The sequence below is a fragment of the Xyrauchen texanus genome, chromosome 18 (genome assembly GCF_025860055.1).
Source record: "Xyrauchen texanus isolate HMW12.3.18 chromosome 18, RBS_HiC_50CHRs, whole genome shotgun sequence".
In the NCBI taxonomy this organism is placed as follows: Eukaryota; Metazoa; Chordata; class Actinopteri; order Cypriniformes; family Catostomidae; genus Xyrauchen; species Xyrauchen texanus.
The window spans coordinates 22,942,147-22,968,204 of record NC_068293.1 but is presented as its reverse complement, the minus strand read 5'-3'; the positions used below and the strand labels follow the sequence as shown (position 1 = coordinate 22,968,204).

Genomic DNA, 26,058 nt, shown 5'->3' with positions numbered 1-26,058 from the left:
AGTGTTACTGAACCTTGGCTCTTGCTCAAAAACCACTGATCTTCACACAACTTGGACTGGCTCGCAACAGGCTATTTAGAGTGTAAACTTACAACACAGATCAGTCTAGGATCTGCAAGTCAGCCTGCAGGTGCATCCGACAGCTTACCTCTTTCTGTCTGAGCAGAAGTTGGAGGAGCAAGTAATAAACAGTCAACTCTGGCAGCGAATGCTCTTCTACAGCAATATGGAATGAGGTCTGCTGTTTTGAACCCTTCAAATGTGGTGATTTAGTGCAGAAGGGAGGGTGTGCTGGACGTGTGTGTTTGTAAGTGTATTTGTAGGTGGGTTTGTAGGAGTGGTGTGGAGGGAGAAATTTAAGCTAATAAGCTTCTGAAGTAGCCATCAAATACAGAAAAAACAAACAGGTAAGAAATATCATACCACCTCTGACATCTTTATAAATGATTAAAGGTCACAGTGGACTTTTAGGTGGGGGTTTAAAGGAATAGTTCACTCTTATGCAATCCCAGATGCGTACGACTTTCTCTCATCTGTTGAACTCGAATTATGATTTTTAGAAGATTTTCTCAGCTCTTTTGGCCCATCCAGTGCAAGTGAATGGGTGCCCAAATGTTAAAGCTCCAAAAATCACATAAGTCAGCATTAAAGTATACCATAAGACTCTAGTGTTTAAATCAATGTCTTCAGAAGCGATATGTGGGTGAGAAACAGATAACTTTCACATTTCTAGCAAAAAAGCACTTCTATAATTATATGTTTCTCACGCACACCTATCATCAATTCAGAAGATATGGATTAAAACACTGGAGCCATATGGATTACTTTTATGATGCCTTTATGTGATTTTTGGAGCGTACATATTTTGGCACCCATTCACTTGTATTGTATGGACCTTCACAGCTGAAATATTCTTCTAATAATCAGAATGTGTGTTCTGCAGAAGAAAGTCATACACATCTGGGATGGCATGAGAGTGAGTAAATGATGAGATCATTTTTATTTTTGGGTGAACTATCCCTTTAAAACAGGTGTGTGACCAAATATTTAACAACAACAACAACAACTACTTTTTTTCTACTCACCAATCAAACAGTTCCTTATAGACAGAACATACATCATATTTTACCTAACGAACTAAACCCATGCAATGCAATTAGCAACCACTGCTTTCTGTTAGCGGAGCCAAACTACAACCAACTTTCTGCGCACAACAACCTCCGTAAAATGGTTTCAAATGTCACAATAACGGAGCTTAAATACCAGCTAAAAGAAGAGGCCTACACCTTAAGTTATGGTCCAGTGTTTTCATGGATTGTATAGAAGAGAATTCTTTGATGGTTGCAATTTAAGAGAGTTTTTCCTGTGACACTTCAGTCGCTTAAGTCCATCAGACACAAGAAAGCTATTATCAAGACCATCTGAGGTGGAGGCAGATTGCGGTGATTATCAAAGGGAAGACAGGAATCAAATTGGAGGGATTTTTTACGCCTGTCATGTCAATTTGAACAATGGTGTGGGGGCTACAGGGGAGATCATTAGAGAGGAATAGTTGCGGTTTGCTCACACAGAAACCTTAAGTCTCCTTTTCCCAGCTATGAAAGTCACATGATATGCAAGCCTGTATTTGCATATTTCTTGTGTAATGCTGGACTGTGTTTGAGACTGTTATATTAAAATACAAACAAGATCCTCACCTTTCAGACTGGATGAAAAGGGAGTTGAAAATTCCTTAAACCTACTGTTGAAAGAAAATTGTGTTGGCAGGTAGGATCGGTGGATCAGGATAAACTAAGGATTTTACATAAATGATGATATATCACAAATCACCGTCATTGTTAACGTGTCTGCTCTAAAGAGACTAGGTATGTTAATGAGTAATCCAAACTATTAATTGTCATTAATAATTTGATCGCTAAAGCTTTTCGATCGTCAATTTATTCATTTCAGGACAAAAGCGCAGTAATCTTGACATCACACATGATAAGACTGTCTTTACAGTCACCTGCCACCGCGTTAGCCTATGTTATGTACCGTGTTTACGCAGCTTGTTATGATTTGACTTAATTTCTCATTTTAAAAAAATACGTCCAAAGAGCCGAAATATCCCATATGTGAAGTTTTAATTAACTCAAATATGTATACAAATTATAGCTATATATCTTAAGGTAGAAGTTTCTTCTAACAGTATTTTATTAACAGTACTTAAACAACTACCAATTTAAACTAAACATAGCCTAAATGTATTTAAATACATTGAACTAAGAATATTTTAAGAGGAAAATGCCAATACTTGCATTTCTTAAGTTGTTTTAATTTAAAATTGTATTTAAACAATAGGCTACATGCACATATTATTTGGAGTCCTCCATGTGCATTTTGCGATATTAACGTTAATGATTAATCTATTGTTACTTTCCTCAACGATTGATTATGAAAATGTCTGAACATTGACAATCCTAAATGAGCCCCACTTTTAACCAGCAACTGCTGTTGATGGATTTCAACTCTTCACAAAGGAATTACACAAACTTCGATCTCAAACCGCTGTTTTTAATTTCCAAAGTGCAATCACTGTGACAGATATGAGGCCAAATATGATCTAACAAAGCTCTTATACGAACAAAAGTGCGGACGTCTCCGGACGTCGAAGCGGGGGTGTTGAACATCTCTCTTGTTCATCCCACACACACTATACCATAAATAACATTATTCAATTATCATCAATAACATACAGATGTAACATGGGAAATGCTGTGTTGACTGATAGAACCCTGACAGAACTGCAGCCCCTATAATTTTAAGATAACATTAATAAACAACAGGTCACATTTATTTTATCATTAGAACCTCCACCGAGACAATTCACTCATGTGACATTCGCTGAAGAATAAAATAAAAGATATAGAAGGTGCATTCTCTAAAATTGTGCATGTCATGGTGTTTTGGATCTCACAGCTAGATTTGAGACAAATTATGGAGGTGAACACAGAGTGGCCTTGGCAACTGAGTACATTTAATGGAATGTTTTGGATGAAAAAAAAAGTCTCACATTTTGAACACATTTCTAAGCAGATGCTCAGTAGATCCGTTAACACCAGGTTAGTGTGGTTAAGAACTGGAACGTTTCTGCAGGTGTGCAATGTACAGGAAGTCGGCGTCTTTGATACACTACAGCCATTATGACACAGTTCCGGTGCCAAACAGTGTTAATCATTAAACGCGCTTGTACCATATTCATGCCTATCGTAAATCAGATTAATTTCAAAGTGTGTATATTAGCATAAGAAAAATCTGATGCCATACAAAATAAAACAAACAAAAAAAATATACAAATAGTCCACTGCTCGATTTGACTCTCCGAATGCTACTTAAAACATGAAGATTGAAACACAAGTTATACAAATCAGTATCTGGGGCAATAAGTGTGCAAAGAAACTGGAAAAAAGTGGCTTTATGTATAATCCATAAAATGAGCATTAAAATAATATACAATGCAAGTTCGTTAGCCACTAATTGACTCTGCATAGTAAATAGTGTAATTACACTAATAAAGTTAGAGATAGATTAAAAGTTTAAGTGCATACATACGTAAAAGAAACATAAAATAGATTAACCCCGTAGTCTCGAGAGAAAAAAAAACATTTAACATCGCAAATAATGATCTCATCTGAAACATACCATTTCAAGACTAAACACGCTTAACTTCTTGAAATGACCGATCCTAAACCCCAACCACGCGATTTAATTCCAAACTTCCTCCTTTACACTGCATATCACATTAAATCATACCATGTCCACATTCATAAATTACCATTTTATTAGCTCGATTCGCATTAAAAATGTTTATCTACGCAGGTAAAGCGAGAGCAGCAGCTTTTAAGTGCGAAATCGACGGGAAAATGATAAATTTAGACAAAAGCAGCTAATCCTGTTAGCGCCGAAACCCAGAAAATCAATAATGACGGAAAATTTAGCTCTTTATAATCCTAAATCTCTGCTTTCATACAGCCAACCGAAGCTGCTCGGGTCCATGTTGTGGGAGTGAATGAAAACAAAGCGGGTTTTATATAGTTTACCTCACTCGAGTGCCGTGTGCATCTCCTCTCCGCTCGGTACTAAAACACTCGCGCTCTGCACTGTACAACACTAATGCGACCACACTGCGGAGTTTTGCCACACTGCATTCTCCAAGCCACCGGCGTACTTTCGTTACGTATTCATGTATCCATCGCCACTTTTTGCGGAATATGTAACGTACTTTACGCAACGTGGACGAGCACTATGACGTGTCTTCCGCCAACCTTAGTAGTCCAGGCTGAGCTGTACAAAAGTGCCTCTGTTCCTGGCAACAACCCGAGGCACCTGATGAAAGTCGCATGACGAAGTGTATCCTCTCACTACGTAAACACACACACACACACACACGTTGGATTTTCATGTTTTATGAGAACTCTCCATAGATATAATTATTGTTATACTGTACAAACTTTATATTCTATCCCCTAAAACTAACCCTACCCATAAACCTAACCCTCACAGTAAGCTTTTTGCCTTTTAACATTTTCAAAAAACATAATTTAGAATGATTTGAAGCTGTTTTCCTCATGGGGACTGTCTGATTGTCCCCACAACATAAAAAATTTAAGGTTTTACTATCCCTGTGGGGACATTTGGTCCCCACAACATAGGGAATGCCTGGACACACACATGCACACACACAAACTTGTTTTGATATCATAGACTTTCATGCATTTTATGGATTTTATACCGATCCAACAATAATGTCTGTCCCCTACTTCTAAACCTAACCCTCACAGAAAACATTTTGCATTTTTACATGAAAAAAAAAGCAATAAGCAATTTCCCTCGTGGCTTTGCCCCACAAGGTGATCTCAGGTTTTACTATACTTGTGGGGACATTTGGTCCCCACAATGTAGTATAAATACACTCCAGGGAATTCCTGGACACACACACACAAAAATACAATAATTTAATACAAATAATAATTTATAATTGACTTAAATGTCAAGTGGTGTAACCATCAAGTAAATATATTAAAATATGATTATATATATATATATATATATATATATATATATATATATATATATATTTTTTTTTTTTTTTTTTTTACTGTCTCTGGACATTTACATCACTTATAGTATGACTTTGAAATCAGAAGTTGCAAACATTTTTATCATTGTAGAGGTGTATTCAAGTAATTGTTTTGGGTGTATATCATTTTTAATGCATTTTTGAACAACAACAGATCTGGACAAAAAAATACTATGTCATCGACCAATATACTGTATGGAATTATAAGTTTTCAATAATATCCATACATGTACTGAGGGGGTGGCTCTAGAGGGGCTTGATCCCCTGCCCTTTTGCTGAGGTACCCCTCTGATGGAGCAGTGTTCCAGGGTGTGCGAATGCCACTCAAAATGAAAGATTGCCGTGCCTTCATGTGCTATAGGAATTATCGGAAATACGTGTTTCGCACTCGGAAGTTGCAAATGAAAGACCCCTCAAGTTGTAATTACAATTTGATACAGCTAATTGTTAGTACATTTACATTTACATTTATGCATTTGGCAGACGCTTTTATCCAAAGCGACTTACAGTGCACTTATTACAGGGACAATCCCCCCGGAGCAACCTGGAGTTAAGTGCCTTGCTCAAGGGCCCAACAGTGGCATCTTGGTGGTGCTGAACCCCCGACCTTCTGGTCAGTAACCCTGAGCCTCAACCACTGAGCCACCACTGCCCCTACTGCCCCTCATATTCAATTATATATATCAGCAACTATTTGATGCATGTTGTACATTTTACACAGTTAAAATAGCTTGTATTTTATCAAAATTTCATGTTCGAAAACTATCTCTCTCTCCCACACCACTGCCCGCAATCGGCCTTTATCCCTCTCGGGGGCTTAATTAGCCTGATAAGGGACCGGGTGTGTATAATCACAACCCGGCCCCACCCTCCACCCTGCCACACTGAGTAATATTTTTTATGGTGTCAAAATAACAGTTCCTGATGAAATATATATGAATGAACGTTTTCTCAGACAACAAAGCACTTGAACATGACATACTCGTAATTACCACTTTAGAAGTGGGAAGTAGGATAATTCCGATTGCACACGAAGGCAGCATAACACATCCAAATTACTTTAAGCTTGATAACTAAAAAATCCAACTTTCATTTTATCACACAAACTCCATTAATAATTTTTGAATGAACTATCAAATGTAGAAAATTTTTTAGGGGCCTGGGTAGCTCAGCGAGTATTGACGCTGACTTCCACCAATGGAGTTGCGAGTTCGAATTCATGGTGTGCTGAGTGACCCCAACCAAGTCTCCTAAGCAACCAAATTGGTCCAGTTGCTAGGGAGGGTAGAGTCACATGGGGTAACCTCCTCGTGGTCGCAATTAGTGGTTCTCGCTCTCAATGGGGTGCATAGAAAGTTGTGCGTGGATCACGGAGGATGGCATGAGCCTCCATGTGCTGTGAGTCTCCGCATTGTCATGCACAATGAGCCACGTGATAAGATGCGCGGATTGATGGTCTCAGAAGCAGAGGCAACTGAGACTTGTCCTCCGCCACCTGGATTGATGTGAGTAACTGCGCCACCACGAGGACCTAGTAAGTAGGGGGAATTGGGCATACCAAATTGGGGAGAATATTATTGTAGAAAAGGTTGAAAAAACTTCAAGGTTATCACATTCAGTGTAATCAACTTAAAATTTTAAACAGTGAAAACATACAATTTAAAGTTTGGTCATGAAGGTAGAACATTCAGGCTTTTGAGCATGCTCAGTTTGATCACAGAGGAAGCCATTTGTGGCAAAATAACCCCCCATCTCTTATCATTCCCACTATTGTGCAATGACTGTTAATTTTGCTCTATATTTTGACATATATCTATATGTAGATATTATAATATTTACATCACAATGTTGGATTGCTTTTAAGCATGCTCAGTATGATAACAGATGAAGCCATTTGTGGCAGAATAAAGGCCTCAATATACTTATGTGTGTGTCTTTGAGTATATTTCGGTGGTTCGTAACAGTTTGCCAGGGTGCAGGGCCGCAGAAAAGGGGGGGTGCCCATGAGGGGTGCCCAGCCGGACTGTGTGTGTGTGTTGGGGTGAGGGGGGTCTCTTTATTGTATTTTCTGTGGAAACTTTATGAACTTAAGTGAAGTGGAAAATTAATATTTACTGTTGTAATTAAATTAAAATCAGGGCTCCCATGGGCATGGAAAATCCAGAAATTTCAAACATGTGATTTGGATTCTTAAGGATCATCTCCAGTAGTCACTTAAAGGTCCTGAAATTTCATGGGTCAAAAAGATGTGTGAATTGCATATTGTTGCACCTGCCACTTGCATGCAAATTGGAGAAGCAGTTTGTGTGGAGCCAATATCCACATTCCCTTGCGTTTGAATTTTTTTTGGGGGGTTTGCTCAAACCATGGCGATGATATAACTAATTTGTTTAGAATATTAGATGTTTTTTATGTGTGTTTTAGTGTTTAAATTTTCTTGCTGTCAAAAGTTGATTTATTTGAAGTAATCATCATGGTAATTTTTGTTTGCTTTGGTGAACTTCAGTTTTCAAGTGTAAATAAATGTATGAAAGATTTCGTGGTGATCATTTACACTGCTATTTAAGTTAGCCTAACTAAATGCTATTTGGGCAGGGCAACTTTAGTGGAAATTAAATTCTGCATATATATATATATATATATATATATATATATATATATATATATATATATATAGCATTTAGTTAGGGGGTTGCTCAAACCATGGCTGATGATATAACTAATTTGTTTAGAATATTAGATGTTTTTTATGTGTGTTTTAGTGTTTAAATTTTCTTGCTGTCAAAAGTTGATTTATTTGAAGTAATCATCATGGTAATTTTTGTTTGCTTTGGTGAACTTCAGTTTTCAAGTGTTATAATAATTATAAATATACATTTATAAATATACATTTAAATATATAAAACATGGGCTGTAAGGATGGGCGATACCACTTATTCCGATCCGATACCAATATTACATATCCGAAACAAGTCCAATATCATCGATACCAATACCGATACCGATACGATACTTCTGTTAAATTCAATTTTTGTGATTACTTGGGATAAAAATTTGTAATTTTAAATAATATTTTTAGTCATTATTCAAGTCATTATTTTTTTTGCCTAAACAGAAAATTATTAAATTATTAGACTTCTGTTTTGTTTCCCCTTACAAAAATTTACTATTTCACTACAGTAATATAGTATAGTTTAACCATGGTATTTAGTTAAACCATAGTTACCACACAATTAACCATGTTACTACTACAATATTACTGTATGTAGTAAATCAATGAGTTCAATGGTATAGTAACTTCATGTTAAATATGTATTTAAATTAATAGGTGTCATTATTGTTCCTTTTATTATGCTACTATGAAAATTGTTAATAATTGATTATTATTTTAACTAATTAACTAATTCATAATACGCAATAAACTGTTAAGCATTAATATGAGTGAAGTAATCTTCACGATAACTTGTATTACCATATATAGCCTACATAAAAATGTTTTTTATTTTTTTATTTATTCGTGTAATATTATGTGCTTTTCTGTGTAGAGTGCAATTGTTTTCCTACTTAGAAATATAAATTATTTCATATCATGAGAAAAAAGGCACCACGGACAGCAAAAAAAAAAAGGAAAAAAATAGCATCAAAAACTGGGATCAGGGGTGCAATAACATGCTGTATTTTCACAAAGTTTAATTGCATTTAAATTACATTTAAATGTATATACATATATTTAAGTTCAAGCAGGGAAATAAATATGCAGTGCAAATTATAGTTTCTCCAGGGATGCTTGAGTATCAGACGCTGGAAATGTCCCGCCCGTTACTGAAACGGAAAATATGATTGGTTAGCAAATATCAAAAAACGTTTGTTGGAGATCGGCGTGTAAATTATACATTAAATGCCTTACAATAAGCCTACAATTTGCATGAAATGAATCGTATACTTTTATGACCTGTAATTGGCCAAAATGCTCCGTTCGACTTTTCTGAGACCCTCTACTCTTCCCTGTGGAACACGGAAGCTTGATCTCTTACCCACTTTCTGTAGTTCTGAATTTCTGTGGTTTGAATTTTAGAATATTGAATTTGGTGTTCTGAATTTCTTCTTTATCTTGACAACTTGAAGTTGTATTTTTTAAAATGGGATATTTACAGTGTAAGAAATCAGAAAAAAAAATTACTGTTTGAAAATACATATTTATAAAATTGTGCCATAAAAAAAAACAATTCAATTTGGTTAACTATGAAATGTCCAGGATTGGAGTTTAAAAATTCAAACCTATTTAAAATACAAAGTAATATTACATTTGGCGAAAATCACACTTATAATTCAAATTCAAAAGTCTATAATTCAAATTTACACAATTCAAATTCAAATTGTTTTGGCATATTTCTGGCTCCATACGTTATTAGATTGTAAAAGTTCCAGGTCAAATGCTCGTTGTTCTGGCGAAAATCCTAAAACAGAGAGGAGGGCATACGACGTATGTATGTATATATATGCCCTACACTATACACCAGAAGATTTTACTCTGATTTTCTATCATTACCTCTACAAGGTGCTGAACCCTCTTGTTTGAACGAGTCTTGTGACAGCACAAGCGCTTGTCTGCTTGTGTTTTCCAGCATTTATGAAGTTAAGATGAGTTGAAGAAACAGTTCCCATCCAGCGCACGTATTTGCTATTATAGCCTAATCCTTTTTATTTCACTTTGAAGCTTATGATTATTGTTTGTTGTAACCAAATAATAATAATATCATGAGTTGAAGAAACAGTTCCCATCCAGCACACGTATTTGCTATTATAGCCTAATCCTTTTTATTTCACTTTGAAGCTTATGATTATTGTTTGTTGTAACCAAATAATAATAATATCATTAGTTAAATATATATATATATATATATATATATATATATATATATATATATATATATATATATATATATATAACATCAGTATCGGAAGTATCGATACTTTTAGGATCGATCCGCCCATCCCTAACGGGCTGAGAGGGTTTCTTGGATCTGGTGTTCCATTTCCGCAAGCAGGTCTTCACTCTCCGCAAGGCAGCAGACATGGTCTACCAGTTCCCAGAAGGGTAAAACAAAAATCTTTTTCAGATTGTCCAGTAGGGAAAGGGTTGATAGGGAGGCGGTGCCGCCGATGATAGTTAACTGGAGAAGGAGCTGTTGTCTGGGTAACTGAACTGGCGCTCTCCACATGGCACATGAAAGACACAAGAGGGAGTGAGAGACAAAACCAACACAAGTGTTATGTATACCTTGTCTTGTTTCACTGTTGCCCTTTTGTTTGCCATTTTTGTCACTTTTGCATTCCTTAGTTTTCACTTTTGTCCCTTGTGTAACTCCATAGTCTCTTTGTTAGCTTTCGTGTTCACCGTTCATTGTTTGCACCTGCCCTCGTTAATTTGCCATTTTCTCAAACCTTGTTATCTTGTTTGAGTTCTGTTTGTTCATTGGCCCCTTTGTCCCATGTTTATGTATTTATACCCCGGTTCTTTGTTCAGTCCTTGTCTTTCCTTGAGTGTTGTTAGCCTGGTATGTTTTCCCTGCCTGAGTTCTCAGTGTTTAAGTTTCCTGTTTCCCCATTGTGGGTTTTTCCTTTGTGTTTATTTGATCATTCAATAAAGTTAACTGCATTTGGATCCGCACCTCCTCGTCTGCCTCGCTGCTTATTCGTTACAGAATGAAAGACCACACTATGGATCCAGTGGTTCAACGAGCCAACTACCAGCTGCTCTGCTTGAAGCAAGGGGACCGACCGATTGAGGACCACGTCCAGGACTTCCTCGAGCTGGCGTTTGTCTCCGACTTCCTGGACTTGAACCTGGCAACTTTCTTTCGGGGAAATCTGAATGCCTCACTAAGGGAGCGATTGCCACCTGCGACGCTCGGCTGGACTTTGGAGGAGATGGTGGAAGAGGCTCTGCTTGTCAGCGGCTCATCACTCACGGTGTACGTGGCAGAGGAGAACCCTGCCTCACCTCCCACGGTGGCAATCTTCAGCTCGCCCTCGGCTCTTCCCGTCATGCCAGTTCCACCTGTCAGCGAGCCCATACCTACGCCGGTCGCCCCCCACGAGCCAGCACGTTCATCTTCGTCTGCCCAGAGGAGGAGGAGAAGACGGGCTTCCGCCTCCCGGCCCACGCCTGCCCTGGTCTGCGAGCCAGAGCCCACGCCTGTCACCGTGAGCGAGCCAGAGCCTACGCATGTCACGGTGAGCGAGCCTGCGCCCACGCCTGTCACGGTGAGCGAGCCTGCGCCTGCGGCCTCTACCGTCAGCGAGATGGAGCCCTTGCCAGCCACGGCCAGTGAGCCTGAAGCCACGCTGACCAGGAACAGCATCCCAGCTTCGCCAGTCACATCAGCCCGGAGGAAGAGGAGAAGGGGAAAGGTCTCTGCTCTCCAGCCTCCGCCTGCCGCAGCCCCGCGCCCTAAACCCCTCTTGGCTCTGCCCTCAGCACCCAGCGAACCCAAGCCGGCGTATACCACGGTAACCCAGCCAGTGCCTGTCGCCTCAGAAGTCAGTGAGCCAGAGCCAGAGCCTCAGAGGTCAGTGAGCCAGTGCCTGTCGCCTCAGAAGTCAGTGAGCCAGCGCCAGTGGCCATGACCATCCAAGAGCCAGCGCCAGTAGCCATGACCGTCCAAGAGCCAGCGCCAGTAGCCACGACCGTCCAAGAGCCAGCGCCAGTAGCCACGACCGTCCAAGAGCCAGCACCAGTAGCCACGACCGTCCAAGAGCAAGCGCCAGTAGCCACGACCGTCCAAGAGCCAGCGCCAGTAGCCATGACCGTCCAAAGGCCAGCGCCAGTGGTCGTGCCCATCCAAGAGTCAGCGCTTCTCGAGCCTCCCAGAGCTCCTCCTCTCGAGCTTCCTAGTACTCTGCCTTCCGAGCCTTCTGAGCTTTCCAGAGCTCCGACTTCCGAGCTTCCTAGTACTCTGCCTTCCGAGCCTTCCAGGGCTCCTCCTCCCGAGCCTCCTAGGGCTCCGCCTCCCAAGTCTCTCGAGTCTTCCAGGCTCCTCCTCCCGAGCCTCCTAGGGCTCCGCCTCTCAAGTCTCTCGAGTCTTCCAGGGCGCCGTCTCTCAAGTCTCCCGAGCTTTCCAGAGCTCCTACTCCCGAGCCTCCTAGGGCTCCGCCTCTCAAGCCTCTCGAGCCTTCCAGGGCTCCACCTCTCAAGTCTCTCAAGACTTCCAGGGCTCCTCCTCCCGAGCCTTCCAGGGCTCCGCCTCTCAAGTCTCTCGAGCCTTCCAGGGCTCCGCCTCTCAAGCCTCTCGAGCCTTCTAGGGCTCCGCCTCTCAAGTCTCTCGAGCCTGCCGGGGCTCTGCCCCTCGGGCCTCTCGAGCCTTCCAGGGCTCCGCCCCTCAAGCCTCTCGGGCCTTCTAGGGCTCCACCTCTCAAGCCTCTCGAGCCTTCCAGGGCTCCTCCTCTCAAGCCTCTCGAGCCTACCAGGACAGCGCCACTCAAGCCTCTCGAGCCTCCCAGGGCTCCGCCACTCAAGCCTCTCGAGCCTCCCAGGGCTCCACCCCTCAAGTCTCTCGAGCCTTCCAAGGCTCCGCCACTCAAGCCCCTCGAGCCTCCCAGGGCTCCACCCCTCAAGTCTCTCGAGCCTTCCAGGGCTCCGCCCCTTGGGCCTCTCGAGCCTTCCCGGCTCCGCCTCCCTCGGCTCCGCCTCCTAAGCCCCCCATGGCCCAGCATATGCCTCCTTCGGCGCCGCCTCCCAAGTCTTCTACGGCTCCGCCTCCGAAGTCCTCCTTGGCTCCGCCTCACGCGGCTCTGCCGGCCCCTATCCTGCGGCCACCACCCAGGTCCCCCAAGCCTACCCACATCCTGTGGCCAGCTCCCAGGCCTCCTGAACCTATCCTTGCCCTGTGGCCAGCTCCCAGGTCACCTGAGCCCGTCCTTGCCCTGAGGTCAGCTCCCAGACCTCCTGCACCTATCCTTGCCCTGTGGCCAGCTCCCAGGCCACCTGAGCCCGTCCTTGCCCTGAGGTCAGCTCCCAGACCTCCTGCACCTGTCCTTGCTCTGCGGCCAGGTCCCAAGCCTCCTGAACCTATCCTTACCCTGTGGCCAGCTCCCAGACCTCCTGAACCGGTCCTTGCCCCATGGCCATCTCCTAGGCCACCAAAACCAGCCTCTGTCCTGTGGCCACGTCCCAGGTCCCCTGAACCGGCCCTTGGCCCATGGCCATCTCCCAGGCCACCAAAACCGGCCTCTGTCCTGTGGCCTCCTCCTAGGCCCCCTGAGCCGGCCCTTGCCTTATGGCCAGCCCCGGGCCCCCTAAACCTGTCCCTTTGTGCCCCCATAGACTGCTTGCCTGTCCTCTCGGCCTCCTTGGACGTCCTGCCTGCCCTCTGTGCCCCTTGGACTGCCTTCTTGCTCTTGTGACCCCTGGTCTGCCTGTCTGCCCCTGGTGCCCTCATTTTGTTTTTTGTGAGTTTTTTGTCCTTGGTTTTTTGTTCTTTAGGATTGTCTGGAATCCGATCCTTTGAGGGGGGGGCTCTGTTATGTATACCTTGTCTTGTTTCACTGTTGCCCTTTTGTTTGCCATTTTTGTCACTTTTGCATTCCTTAGTTTTCACTTTTGTCCCTTGTGTAACTCCATAGTCTCTTTGTTAGCTTTCGTGTTCACCGTTCATTGTTTGCACCTGCCCTCGTTAATTTGCCATTTTGCTTCTGTTAATCACCTTGTTATCTTGTTTGAGTTCTGTTTGTTCATTGGCCCCTTTGTCCCATGTTTATGTATTTATACCCCGGTTCTTTGTTCAGTCCTTGTCTTTCGTTGAGTGTGGTTAGCCTGGTATGTTTTCCCTGCCCGAGTTCTCAGTGTTTAAGTTTCCTGTTTCCCCATTGTGGGTTTTTCCTTTGTGTTTATTTGTTTATTTGATCATTCAATAAAGTTAACTGCATTTGGATCCGCACCTCCTCGTCTGCCTCGCTGCTTATTCGTTACAACAAGAAAACACTCAGATGAGACAGACAGTCAGGTGAGGCACAGTCAGACCAGATTGTGACACTTATGGGAGGAGAGAATTTTATTTAATGCAAAGCAGGGACTAAAAACAAAATGTTTTTCATTTGGGTTCATCTGAGCAAAAACTGTAATTTTCCGTTCTGGTTCAGAAGTTCTGCAGCCTCCTTTCCAAAAGGTTACTGGTTAGAACAAAATAAAAGAATGGTTAATAACGTACGTTTACAAATGATAGTCCTCTGCACTAAGGGTTGGGTGAAATACCAGTTGCAGTGTTACTAGATTTTGCAAGAGAAACAAGCAACATGGTCTGGAAAAACAAGCCCAAAATAAGCAAAAAGATTTTCCTCTGTGGCAGATTTATCGGCATAGAAATAATAATAAACAGTTAATTAACATTAAGTATAATTGTATTTAAATATCGGCTTCTGAGTCAAAACCCTGCAACAATAATTCAGTGAAGACTTGGAGACAAATGAGAAATGAACTTTTTACCTCTAATAAAGTTTTCCTTGTATCTGGATTATCAGGGCCACTGCCAGGGGTGGAGGAGACCCCTACCAGCTGCTGAGCAGGAGAACCGCTGCCAGGGACGAGGAGACCTCTTCTGTTTCCTGAGAATGAGGCGGGGTATTCCGTCCGCCAGATGCAGGAAGACTGCCTCCAATCCGTCCAAGGAGGCACAGCTGTCATCCGTTGGAGGTTGGAGGAGTGGCCAAGGACCAAACTACGGCGTATCGGAGAATTGGTGAGTAAGTGTTTTATCCCTCTCTCTCTCTCTCTCTCTCTCTCCTCTCTCTTTCCCACTGCCACTCCGTGTTGGCCTTTCCCTCTCTTTTTTAAATGTTTAGTTAATTTGGCACGATTGCCGTTACGGGGTGTAGGTGACAATTTTTTTTTGTTTCCCTTGCGGGGGGATGTACGTCATGCCAGAGAGAATGAGGGAGGAATGTGACAGACAGAGGGCAGGGCCAGGTTGTGATTCCACACACCCGGCCCCTAATCAAGCCTCAGAGAGGGATAAAGGCCGACTGGATACTGCAGTGGGACAGAGAGAGAGAGAGAGATTTACAGACAGCTGTGTGTTTGTCTTTTTGATAAGTTCATAATTAAAATATTATTTATATTCTGAAGCTGGTTTTCACCTCCTCCTATCCATTAATCCCTTTACAAATTGTTTGTCAAGTAAACTGTAGTGCCAGTCGCAGCTCATATAGAACTTACAATGATCTGTAACTTTGCAGATTTATCGGCTAAGGTCCCATTGCAAATACAGGGGGAGGATGACCAAAATGTGCAACAGTGGATCTTTTAAAATGTAATTAGCATGAAAATCAGTACAGTTTACCTGAAAGCAATGAGTGTGCACTAGGTCCTGTGCCACCAGACATTATGACACATTTGGCCAGCAGAGAACCAAAAGAGGTAGAACTTTTTTTACAACATAGTATACGTAGAATATGTAGAATATGTACCATAATATGTAGATACCGTATATATTCCAGTACACTATGGTCTCATGGGTATGTTCCCAGATCTATTATATATTGCATTTATTTGCCTTTTCAAGTTAAAATAGTCTAACAATTATTTGTGTACTTTTTATTTCAAAACATCATCAACTCTCTCATGGCAGGTGGCATGAACATCTGCTGAAATGCCATGCTCTGTGACATCCTAGACCATAAATGCAATCTGATAGGTTAATATTGGCAGGAAATGTTTGTCATCCCAAAATCCAATCCATTCCAACTGTGGGACTAAGGATTCAATGATGTGTTTTTTTTTTCTTTTCCATATTTCGGCTTGTAACACACACACACACACACACACACACACACACACACACACACACACACACACACACACATACACACACACACACACATGTTGTGTTTCCATGTTTTATGGGGACTTTCCATAGACATAATGGTTTTTATACTGTACAAACTTTATATTCTATCCCCTAAACTTAACCCTACCCCTAAACCTAACCCTCACAGAAAACTTTCTGCATTTTGACATATTCAAAAAACATAATTTAATATGATTTATAAGCTTTTTTCCTCATGGGGACCGACAAAATGTCCCCACAAGGTCAAAAATTTTGGGTTTTACTATCCTTATGGGGACATTTGGTCCCCACAAAGTGATAAATACACGCTCACACACACACACACACACACACACACACACACACACACACACACACACACACACACACACACACACACACACACACACACACACACACACACACACACACACGTTGTGTTTCCATGTTTTATGGGGACTTTCCATAGACATAATGGTTTTTATACTGTACAAACTTTATATTCTATCCCCTAAACCTAACCCTTCCCCTAAACCTAACCCTCACAGAAAACTTTCTGCATTTTGACATTTTCAAAAAACATAATTTAATATGATTTATAAGCTGTTTTCCTCATGGGGACCGACAAAATGTCCCCACAAGGTCAAAACTTTCGGGTTTTACTATCCTTATGGGGACATTTGGTCCCCACAAAATGATAAATACACGCACACACACACACACACACACACACACACACACACACACACACACACACACACACACACACACACACACACACACACACACACACACACAAATAATGCATATATAATGCATTGAGGGTAACTGACTTAAAGCAGTAATTATAATAGTGATACAAGATCATAGTTGCTCTTATGAAATAACCTAACACATTTTTACAGACACAGATCAAGAATTCTGTAGCCCTCAGTGAACTCATAACACAAATGATAATTTCCCAGTAATTCCCTTTGAAGTCTTGGACCGATGAATCCACGCAACAGAAATCATTCCCAGAGGTGCAGTTTTCACATTCTGTAACCATTAACAGGAAGTGCAATGCATGCAGTGTCTAAAGATATTCTGATATTAGATTATATAACCTCCAAAATACCACAGATGCCCTCCATAGATAACTTCCATGACTTATGCATTACGATAAAAAGCATAGTTTTAACCCAGAGAACAAAAAATAATTTTACAGCTTATATTTCATTTATAAAATGGTAAATATATTAATCCATTAATTAATTCATTAAAATGGTGTAATGGATCATCATTTTCATGAATAGTACAATTTCTTCAAAAACATAATTACTCAAGTAGAAGTAAAAGTACAAACATAAATAATTACTTGAGTAAAAGTAAGAAACTCGTTACTTTCACAAATTACATAATAGTATTTACTCCCCTATACATAATACACATTGAACATGTATTATAGAATTATTTATTATTAATAATGTCTATACCGCTGGCAACAAAAGTGATTACACCCCTAAGTGAAAATGTCCAAATTGGGCCCAATTAGCCATTTTCCCTCCCCGGTGTCATGTGACTCGTTAGTGTTACAAGGTCTCAGGTGTGAATGGGGAGCAGGTGTGTTAAATTTGGTGTCATCGCTCTCACACGCCCTCAAACTGGTCACTGGAAGTTCAACATGGCATCTCATGGCAAAGAACTCTCTGAGGATCTGAAAAAAATAATTGTTGCTCTACATAAAGATGGCCTAGGCTATAAGAAGATTGCCAAGACCCTGACACTGAGCTGCAGCATGGTGGCCAAGACCATACAGCGGTTAATCAGGACAGGTTCCACCAGAACAGAACAGGCCTCACCATAGTCGAACCAAAGAAGTTGAGTGCACATGCTCAGCGTCATATCCAGAGGTTGTCTTTGCTAAATAGACGTATGAGTGATGCCAGCATTGCTGCAGAGGTTGAAGCCTGTCAGTGCTCAGACCATATGCCGCACACTGCATCAAATTGGTCTGCATGGCTGTCGTCCCAGAAGGAAGCCTCTTCTAAAGATGATGCACAAGAAAGCCCGCAAACAGTTTGCTGAAGACAAGCAGACTAAGGACATGGATTACTGGAACCATGTCCTGTGGTCTGATGAGACAAAGATAAACTTATTTGCTTCAGATGGTGTCAAGCGTATGTGGCGGAAACCAGGTGAGGAGTACAAAGACAAGTTTGTCTTGCCTGCAGTCAAGCATGGAGGATGGAGTGTCATGGTCTGGGGCTGCATGACTGCTGCCGGCACTGGGGAGCAACAGTTCATTGAGGGATCCATGAATGCCAACATGTACTGTGACATACTGAAGCAGAGCATGATCCCCTCCCTTCGGAAACTGGGCCGCAGGGCAGTATTCCAGCATGATAATGACTCCAAACACACCTCCAAGATGAGGTGCCTCGCTAAAGAAGCTGAGGGTGAAGGTGATGGACTGACCAAGCATGTCTCCAGACCTAAACCCTATTGAGCATCTGTGGGGCATCCTCAAACGGAAGGTGGAGGAGCACAAGGTCTCTAACATCCACCAGCTCCGTGATGTCGTCATGGAGGCGTGGAAGAGGACTCCAGTGGCAACCTGTGAAGCTCTTTGAACTCCATGCCCAAGAGGGTTAAAGTAGTGCTGGAAAATAATGGTGGCCACACAAAATATTGACACTTTGGGCCCAATTTGGACATTTTCACTTAGGGGTGTACTCACTTTTGTTGCCAGCAGTTTAGACATTAATGGCTGTGTGTTTAGTTATTTTGAGGGGACAGCAAATTTACACTGTTATACAAGCTGTACACTCACTACTTTACATTGTAGCAAAGTGTCATTTCTTCAATGTTGTCACATGAAAAGATATAATTAAATATTTACAAAAATGTGAGGGGTGTACTCACTTTTGTGAGATACTGTTTATATATATATATATATATATATATATATATATATATATATATATATATATATATATATATATATATATTGAAAGTGAATGGTGAGCGAGACTGTCAGTCCCTAACATTCTATCTAACATATTTTGTGTTCCACATAATACAAAGCCTCGCACTGGGTTGGAACAACATGATGGTAGAGAAATGATGACAGAATATTAAATTCTGGCTGAGCTATCACTTTAAAGAGATAGTTTACGCAAAACTGAAAATTCTCTCATCATTTACTCACCCTCATGCCATCCTTGTATGACTTCCTTTCTTCTGCAGAATACAAATTCAGATTTTTAAAAGATCATTTTAGCTCTGTAGGCCAAAATTTTGATAAGTAATCCATAAGACTCCAGTGGTTTAATCCATGTCTTCAGAAGTGATATGATAGGTGTGGGTGAGAAACAGATAAATATTTAAGTCCTTTTTTGCTAGACAGAAGGAGGAAATGCAGATAAGAATGTGAATAATCAAAAACACAAGAAGAAAGTGAAAGTGATCTGTTTCTCATCCACACCTATCACATCGCTTCTGAAGATACTGATTTAACCACTAGAGTCTTATGGATTACTTTTATGCTGACTTGTGCTTGTTTGTTTAGCTTTAAAATGTTGCCACCCATTCACTTGCATTGTATGGACCAACAGAGCTGAGAAATTCTTCTAAAAAAATCTTAATTTGCGTTCAGCAGATGAAAGAAAGTCGTACACATCTGGGGTTGCATGAGGGTGGGTAAATAATAAGAATTTTAATTTTTGGGTGAACTATCCCTTTAAGTGCTCTTGTCAGATCTGGATTAATTTGTTAATAAGAAGAGTGGAAACATTTCTAGAAATTATTATAGTGAAAACATGAAAATATCCCCGTGGAGCGGAGGGGGGCGGGGCCGGGTCGGAATATCGCGCGCCCGGTCCCCAATCGGCCTGATGAGGCACGCGAGGGATAAAGGCGGCCGGTGACGATTGTTCGAGGGAGAGAGAATTACGGGCATGTCCGCATGTGTGTTTGTTTATGTTGTGTTTTAAGTTTCTTATAAAATTATTATTTTTTACTCCTTGCCCATCCTTTAACTGTTTTACAATCCCACAAGGTTATTTTATATAATGCTGAAATATAATGCCTTCTTTTGCTATTTCATAGCTTTTAAAGTCCTGTGTGGATTCTTATTTCAGTGTAGTTACAGTTTTCAGTGTTGTAAGTATTTAGATCATTAGTTCTGTACAGCTGTACCGTCACTCTCTAAATGCAGAGTACACTACATACGTAGGGCACCAACCCTGATGGTGGAACACTCGTTGTGTCTGAAACCAGCCCCTATCCACTATATAGTGCACTAATTCGAGTTTTTGCAATGTTGTAGGAGTGTCTGAATTCTGAGTGAGCCACTCGTTCCCTACATTTGCAATGTACTCCTGCAATGTTTTATTTTATTCTGAATGTAGCAAATTACTTTTTGACAAATCATTACTTGATTAAAATAACATAATAACATATAGAGAGACAAAACATTCAGATTAAGATTTAAAAATGTACTCTTTATTTGATCAAATGTATTTACTCTTAATATTAACACAGTATATATTAAAAATGACAAACAGAATGAAGATTTATTGTATTAATATATTATTTAATAAGAATAACTAATAAGGCCCAAGAATTTAAAAATGTCATATGTGACGTTTCTGCACCAGCCCCAGAGCTCCAACACTCACGTCCGAATTCACTTACTTCGTTCACTTACTGCTGAGGTATAGTGCACTAACTGCCATTTACTATATTGGAAATAGTGAATGAGTGAACGATTGCAGACACAGCCACTCTCGTGTCGACGATCGCCACATTCCCGCACATCTCACACGCGCGCTCCCAACGCAGCACGCCATGCACGTGCAGAAATGCTGTCTGTTCGTGCTCCAGTTGTCGATAACGCGAATGACAGCGATTGACTTGTATGTTTATATGGATTTCTACAGTTAATCAGCCTGATGTAGCTGTGATAGTTTCCAGTACCCCCGCGAGAGTAAATGCATAAATACTGCTTATAACATGCTGGACAAAGCACACTGATATATTGCTGCACTAATTAAAAAATGTACACTTAAAAACTGATGTCATAAGAGCCCAGTTACAGAATCACCCTGAAAATGACCATCTCATTACACAGAAAATCCAGCGATAGAATTAGAGCCAAAATTTACCTCAGCGTGCTGCCTTAAGTTGGAGCTGTGACTTTAATCTTGAAATATCAGCATGTCTTGGTGTTAAATTAAGACATTGCATGACAAAACTATTCTTTTTTTCACTGTGTGGAGCGAAGAAAGTGTTTCACTTCGAAAAGTTTGATGCTGCTGCACTGATCTCTCAAGTGGGAGCTTGAGCCACTCTCGTAAAAGTCCCATTCAATAATCTCTCAATAAATTACACATTAATTCAAATTAAACCCAGTAATGTAAAGACAGTAACGACACACATTGTAAAGAAGTCAAAGTAAAAATAAAATCAATCGAAATTTACTTGAGTGAGAGTAAAAAGTACAAGTACAAAAGTAAAATTTTCCCCAAAACGTTACTCAAGTAAATGTAACGGAGTAAATGTAATGCGTTACTACCGTAAGTCCTATAATTTATGGAGGCGCAGCAGCTTTTGCATCCCTTTAAAGACTAGATAGAATTTTACTACTGTGATCAGCCAAGACAATGACAGGAAACAACAGTATGCTAGAGACAAAATGATTTTTTTTTCCATAACGGATACCACTCTTCTGGAAACAGAGCACCTTCGAATGGTGTGTAACATGGAAAATCAGGAATGCTTGAAATCCAGTTTGAAAAACTTGAAAGAGTTTTATGGAATTGTTCTGACAGAATCCTCTTTGATTTCCCCTGTAGCACCTCCAAGTATTCACTCAATGTGTAATTCCTTCCATATGACATTTCACAGGGAGGGACTGTAGGGCCAGTACAGACATCTGTAGTGGCTCATGCAGTGTATTACAAGGCAATTTTTCCTTTCACCTTTCTAAAAGTAATCAGCAAATAAAATAATTGGATTCTATCACCAGTTATGTCACCACTGTTGTGAGTGTGATGCATAAAAGTCATCTGAAAATAAAGTATGTTTTTACTACTCATATCTTAGAGAATGAGACACTACGTCAGAAGCTGAAGCTATGGGAGCACTCCTCAGGGGTGTATACTTTGAAACCCAATACTATCACACCAATTTGATTCACTTTAGATTGCAGCCCACAATTTACAGCGTAAGTACACCAAATTTACAGTGTACCTTTTTGTAATAATAGTGTATCTATAAATTACCTACGTGTAGGTATAAGGAAACAATATGCAAAGTTTGGGGAATAAAAGTGAAACAACCTGGAACATTACAAATAAATTTTTATAACTAAGTGGTGACTATTCTATTATTATGTGGTATGTATGACCTACTATGCTAAACAACAATCTTACTTAAGCAAGGAAATATTTTTTGTAAAAATACATAGGTATTATATTATTAGGTACATAGGTATTATATTATAATATATTTAGAATTGTCAATGTAGGCTACTTACCTTATGAAAGTGTATTGCATACAGTCCATCTCAGCTGTGAGTCATGCCACCAACACCCCCTCCCCCTTTTATAGCAAAAGAGTAGAGGATTTAGTTGGGTTGTCAAGCAAAATTAAAACAAGGCAAGGCAACTAGTGAAAACAAGGCAAGTAAAATGCCTCACCATGTTTAAATACCTCACTGCCTGAGGAACCAGGCTGCCTTGACCTCACTGCCTGAGCATTCAGTGGCTCCACCCTGGTCTTCTGATCTGCCCCAGTCTCCAGGCGCTCTGCCGGCTCTGCCCTGGTTGCCTGGACCGGCCAGTCTCCGGGTCCTCTGCTGGCTCCTCCGCCCTGCTCTTCCGGCCATCTGCCTTGTGTATTTAAAGCCCTCTTGCTCTGTGTAAAAAAGGCTGTTTTCTAAATCATAGTCAAGTCTTGGTTTATGTTTTGGTTTCTTGTTTTGTATTCTTTTTGTTGCACTATTACATTTTTGTCACTTTGTTTAAATTGAACTGCACTTGGGTTCACACCATTGTCTTTGTCAGCTACTACTGCCTTCCTCCACATTCATTTTATCACATTAAAATTATGTTAACACACCTATTGTTCATGTCTTGTGGCTATACTTTTGAAAATTAGTATTTACTTGTATTGAACCCAGAATAATCCTTTAACACATCTTGTTAGTGCAAAGGAAGGGGAGCAGAGTGATCATCTAGCCAAGGGCTTCTGTACAATGAAACAAGCCCACATGGTAGTGAAACATTGCACATAATTCATTAATGTACTTTTATGCATTATGTTTGAATATATTCAATATAATATATATAAAATATATTAATGCTTTACACGTTGATTGATTATTATTTTTTTTATGTGATCTTATGTTTGATTATTTTGTGCTGTGCATGTAATTCTGTATTCTTCATACTGTTGCTGGAGTGAAGTATGTGCAATGTTTTGTGTGTGATGAGACTAAAGACTAATTTTCAGCCATGGCTGAACAATAAAGTAAACTCAAACATATGCTGTCATTCAAAAGCAGTGAGAATAAAGAGCATAGTTTTTGATCTAACACCAATACTAATCGTTTGGTCAGCCCCAGAAAAAATAAAAATATGACTGTAAACTCAGCAATTGAAAATATTCTCATCATAGAAGAGGTGTATTGAAGTATATGGTTTGTGTGAATTGCATTTTTTTTACATATTTTTAATTTAATAGATCAGGACACATGGCCATAATATGCACCTGTTACACTCTGTTATTGTATTTTATGATACATTTTTGAAAAGAATCCACGTTATGATCATACATTTTTTTTTTTCTAGATCTAAACTGTACAAGTGTCCAGATCTGATTGGGGGATTTCACCTATAGATATCTGGCAACCTCACACGTTGAAATCTAATTCCGACCGGCTAATCACCCGTATTTAAAGTCTTTTATTTATCACACGTATTAAAATTAAATATGAAATATCTTAGTTGCATTATTAGTTCTTAGTAATACATGACACAATTGATCTAAAGGGGATGGTAAGGGGGGATGGTGGTTTTACAAGGGGGATGATTTTTGGTATTTCTTGCAACAAGGGGGGTGGCATCCCCCCTCAACTCGGGCCCTGGTTATATGCCCAATATGGCATTGGCATAGATGTAGCACCAAGTGTCACCAGCCAAACAAAATGGCGTGATAGTATGGGGTTTCAAAATCAATGCCCTCTGGGGGTGCTCCCATAGTGTCAGGTTCAGATGCATCGTCAAATTTACCTTTTTGAAAGGAAACTGTGTGTATCCCTCATTAATGACACGCTGCCTCTATGTGAACTCTGCATTTTTACAAATGCACTGAATACCAAGTAGTTGGTAGATACGTGCCCACTATAACATGTGACTTGTGTTTTATGGTTTAATGCTGATGTACTTGTCCCTGGTGGTTAGTCCCAGGCTCTATCGGGCTGTGTCCATGCGGTGCCTTGGAAGTAATGTGTTATTACAGGCATTAGTGCAGATTAAAGGTATCTTTCTCATTTCAGCATGATATTTCATTACGAAACATATTGTGTTCTTTTGTACATTTGTCTATAATTATTTTGCAGAAGCCACCAGTTGCTACTTTGCTGTATTTATCTTTTCGTGTTGAGTTCTCTTTTCTGGAGCACTGAATTCCTCGGCTCTACTCCAAGCATTTTCATCAATTTATTTTAGTTTTGTTGGCCCAGGACTCACAAACATACTCTTTCTAGAAACAGTGAAATGTTTCTTGCTTCCAGTTTGCTCTGTTCATTGTTGATATAGCCCATATATGGTGTCTTGTACATGTCTTTTTGCTTTATTTATTGTTTTGTGGAGTAATTATTGGTATTGTGTGTAATTTTGGATTATTGATTTGATATTGGTTCGTTCTCTGCTAATCGTGTGGAGTTGTTTGGGTTGTATTTATCTACATTATCTATTATTGGACTTGATTTATCATTGTACAAATTAAGAATTTATTTGTCTTTCAGTTAGTTTGGGAACAGGGTATTCATCAAAATATTGTACCTCTTTTCGTTTCTCTCTCTCTCTTTTTTGTGTTGTATATTGTTCACTTTCTATTTTATTCATTGCCTAATGTTGTTTCTTTCTATTTCAGCATTTGGATGGAGGATTTGTTCTTCTATGCCTTGTTGAATTTGATATTGCTACACACCTGGTGATGGGAATTAACCTACTGAGCGACACACAGTGGTGTAGATAGGTGGTGTTGCATGATAGTCACTTGTAACTGGTGATTATTTTACTATCACTCAGGGCAGGCTGTTGTACTGAAGCCCCTTATCAGCAGTTATTGATTTTTATTCATGTATTTACTCAGCACTGAACTAACTTGCCAGTTTGTCTATTTTATTTAACCTTTGTTACTTTGATATTAAGGTGTTTTTATTCTAATATTCATGAATGTACATTCAATTAATAATTATTTTATACATTAGATCATGTCTCTGCTTGTCATTATTTAATTCAATTGAAAGCTTCCATTGGGGAATTAGTTATTTTCTGTAGTATTGGTTATGTTTTTCACTTGTATAAACCAAGTACTAAATTCAGCAGTTTCTCATTCCTGACAAAGAGAACATAATTTAAAAATGAGAACATTGAGGTGAGTGTTGCTACAGTAAATGACAGCATGTCTATATTTAACCTCAGTGAATACCCTGTCTATAAATTAGAACCATGGCAGCTAAGCTCTGCTGGCTTTTGATACCTGATGGTGTTGTCAGCGGTTATATTCTGAGAATACCCTCTGCAATAGAAATCTGAGACTCTGGTATAAAACAGCCTTTTCAAATCCCAGGTCTCTCTCAAATGCCTAAAGCAAAAAGCTATGTTAAAGAGATACTGCTGAGAAATATAATCTGAAAGGAGAAAAATGGTTGAAGCTGGTAACACTTGAGTTAATTTACTTTAAGAGGTCTTTCACCACTGGTGCTGAGAATAAAATACTTTCTTTTCTCCTCATCGGTTTTGCAAGGTAATGTCTCACAAACTCCACTTTAGTGTCATCTAACTACACACCCCGATTATGTCCCGCAACACTACAAGGAATTAATAGAATTGTTAAAAAAAA

The 26,058-nt window shown here is 40.2% G+C and overlaps 1 protein-coding gene across 5 annotated transcripts in view; it reads right to left on the bottom strand.

Annotated features, from left to right (window-relative positions):
- LOC127659309 (zinc transporter ZIP10-like) overlaps positions 1-4,139 on the bottom strand; it is a 51,090-nt gene extending 46,951 nt beyond the window's left edge. The window contains exon 1 of one of the 5 annotated variants that reach the window (XM_052149070.1): positions 4,080-4,139. The gene's annotated coding sequence lies outside the window, so the exon portion shown is untranslated. Of the gene's footprint in view, positions 1-148; positions 240-4,079 lie in introns of those variants that run through there. The other 4 variants (XM_052149074.1, XM_052149069.1, XM_052149072.1 and 1 more) reach the window with 4 other exon arrangements.
- Positions 4,140-26,058: the final 21,919 nt, after the last annotated feature.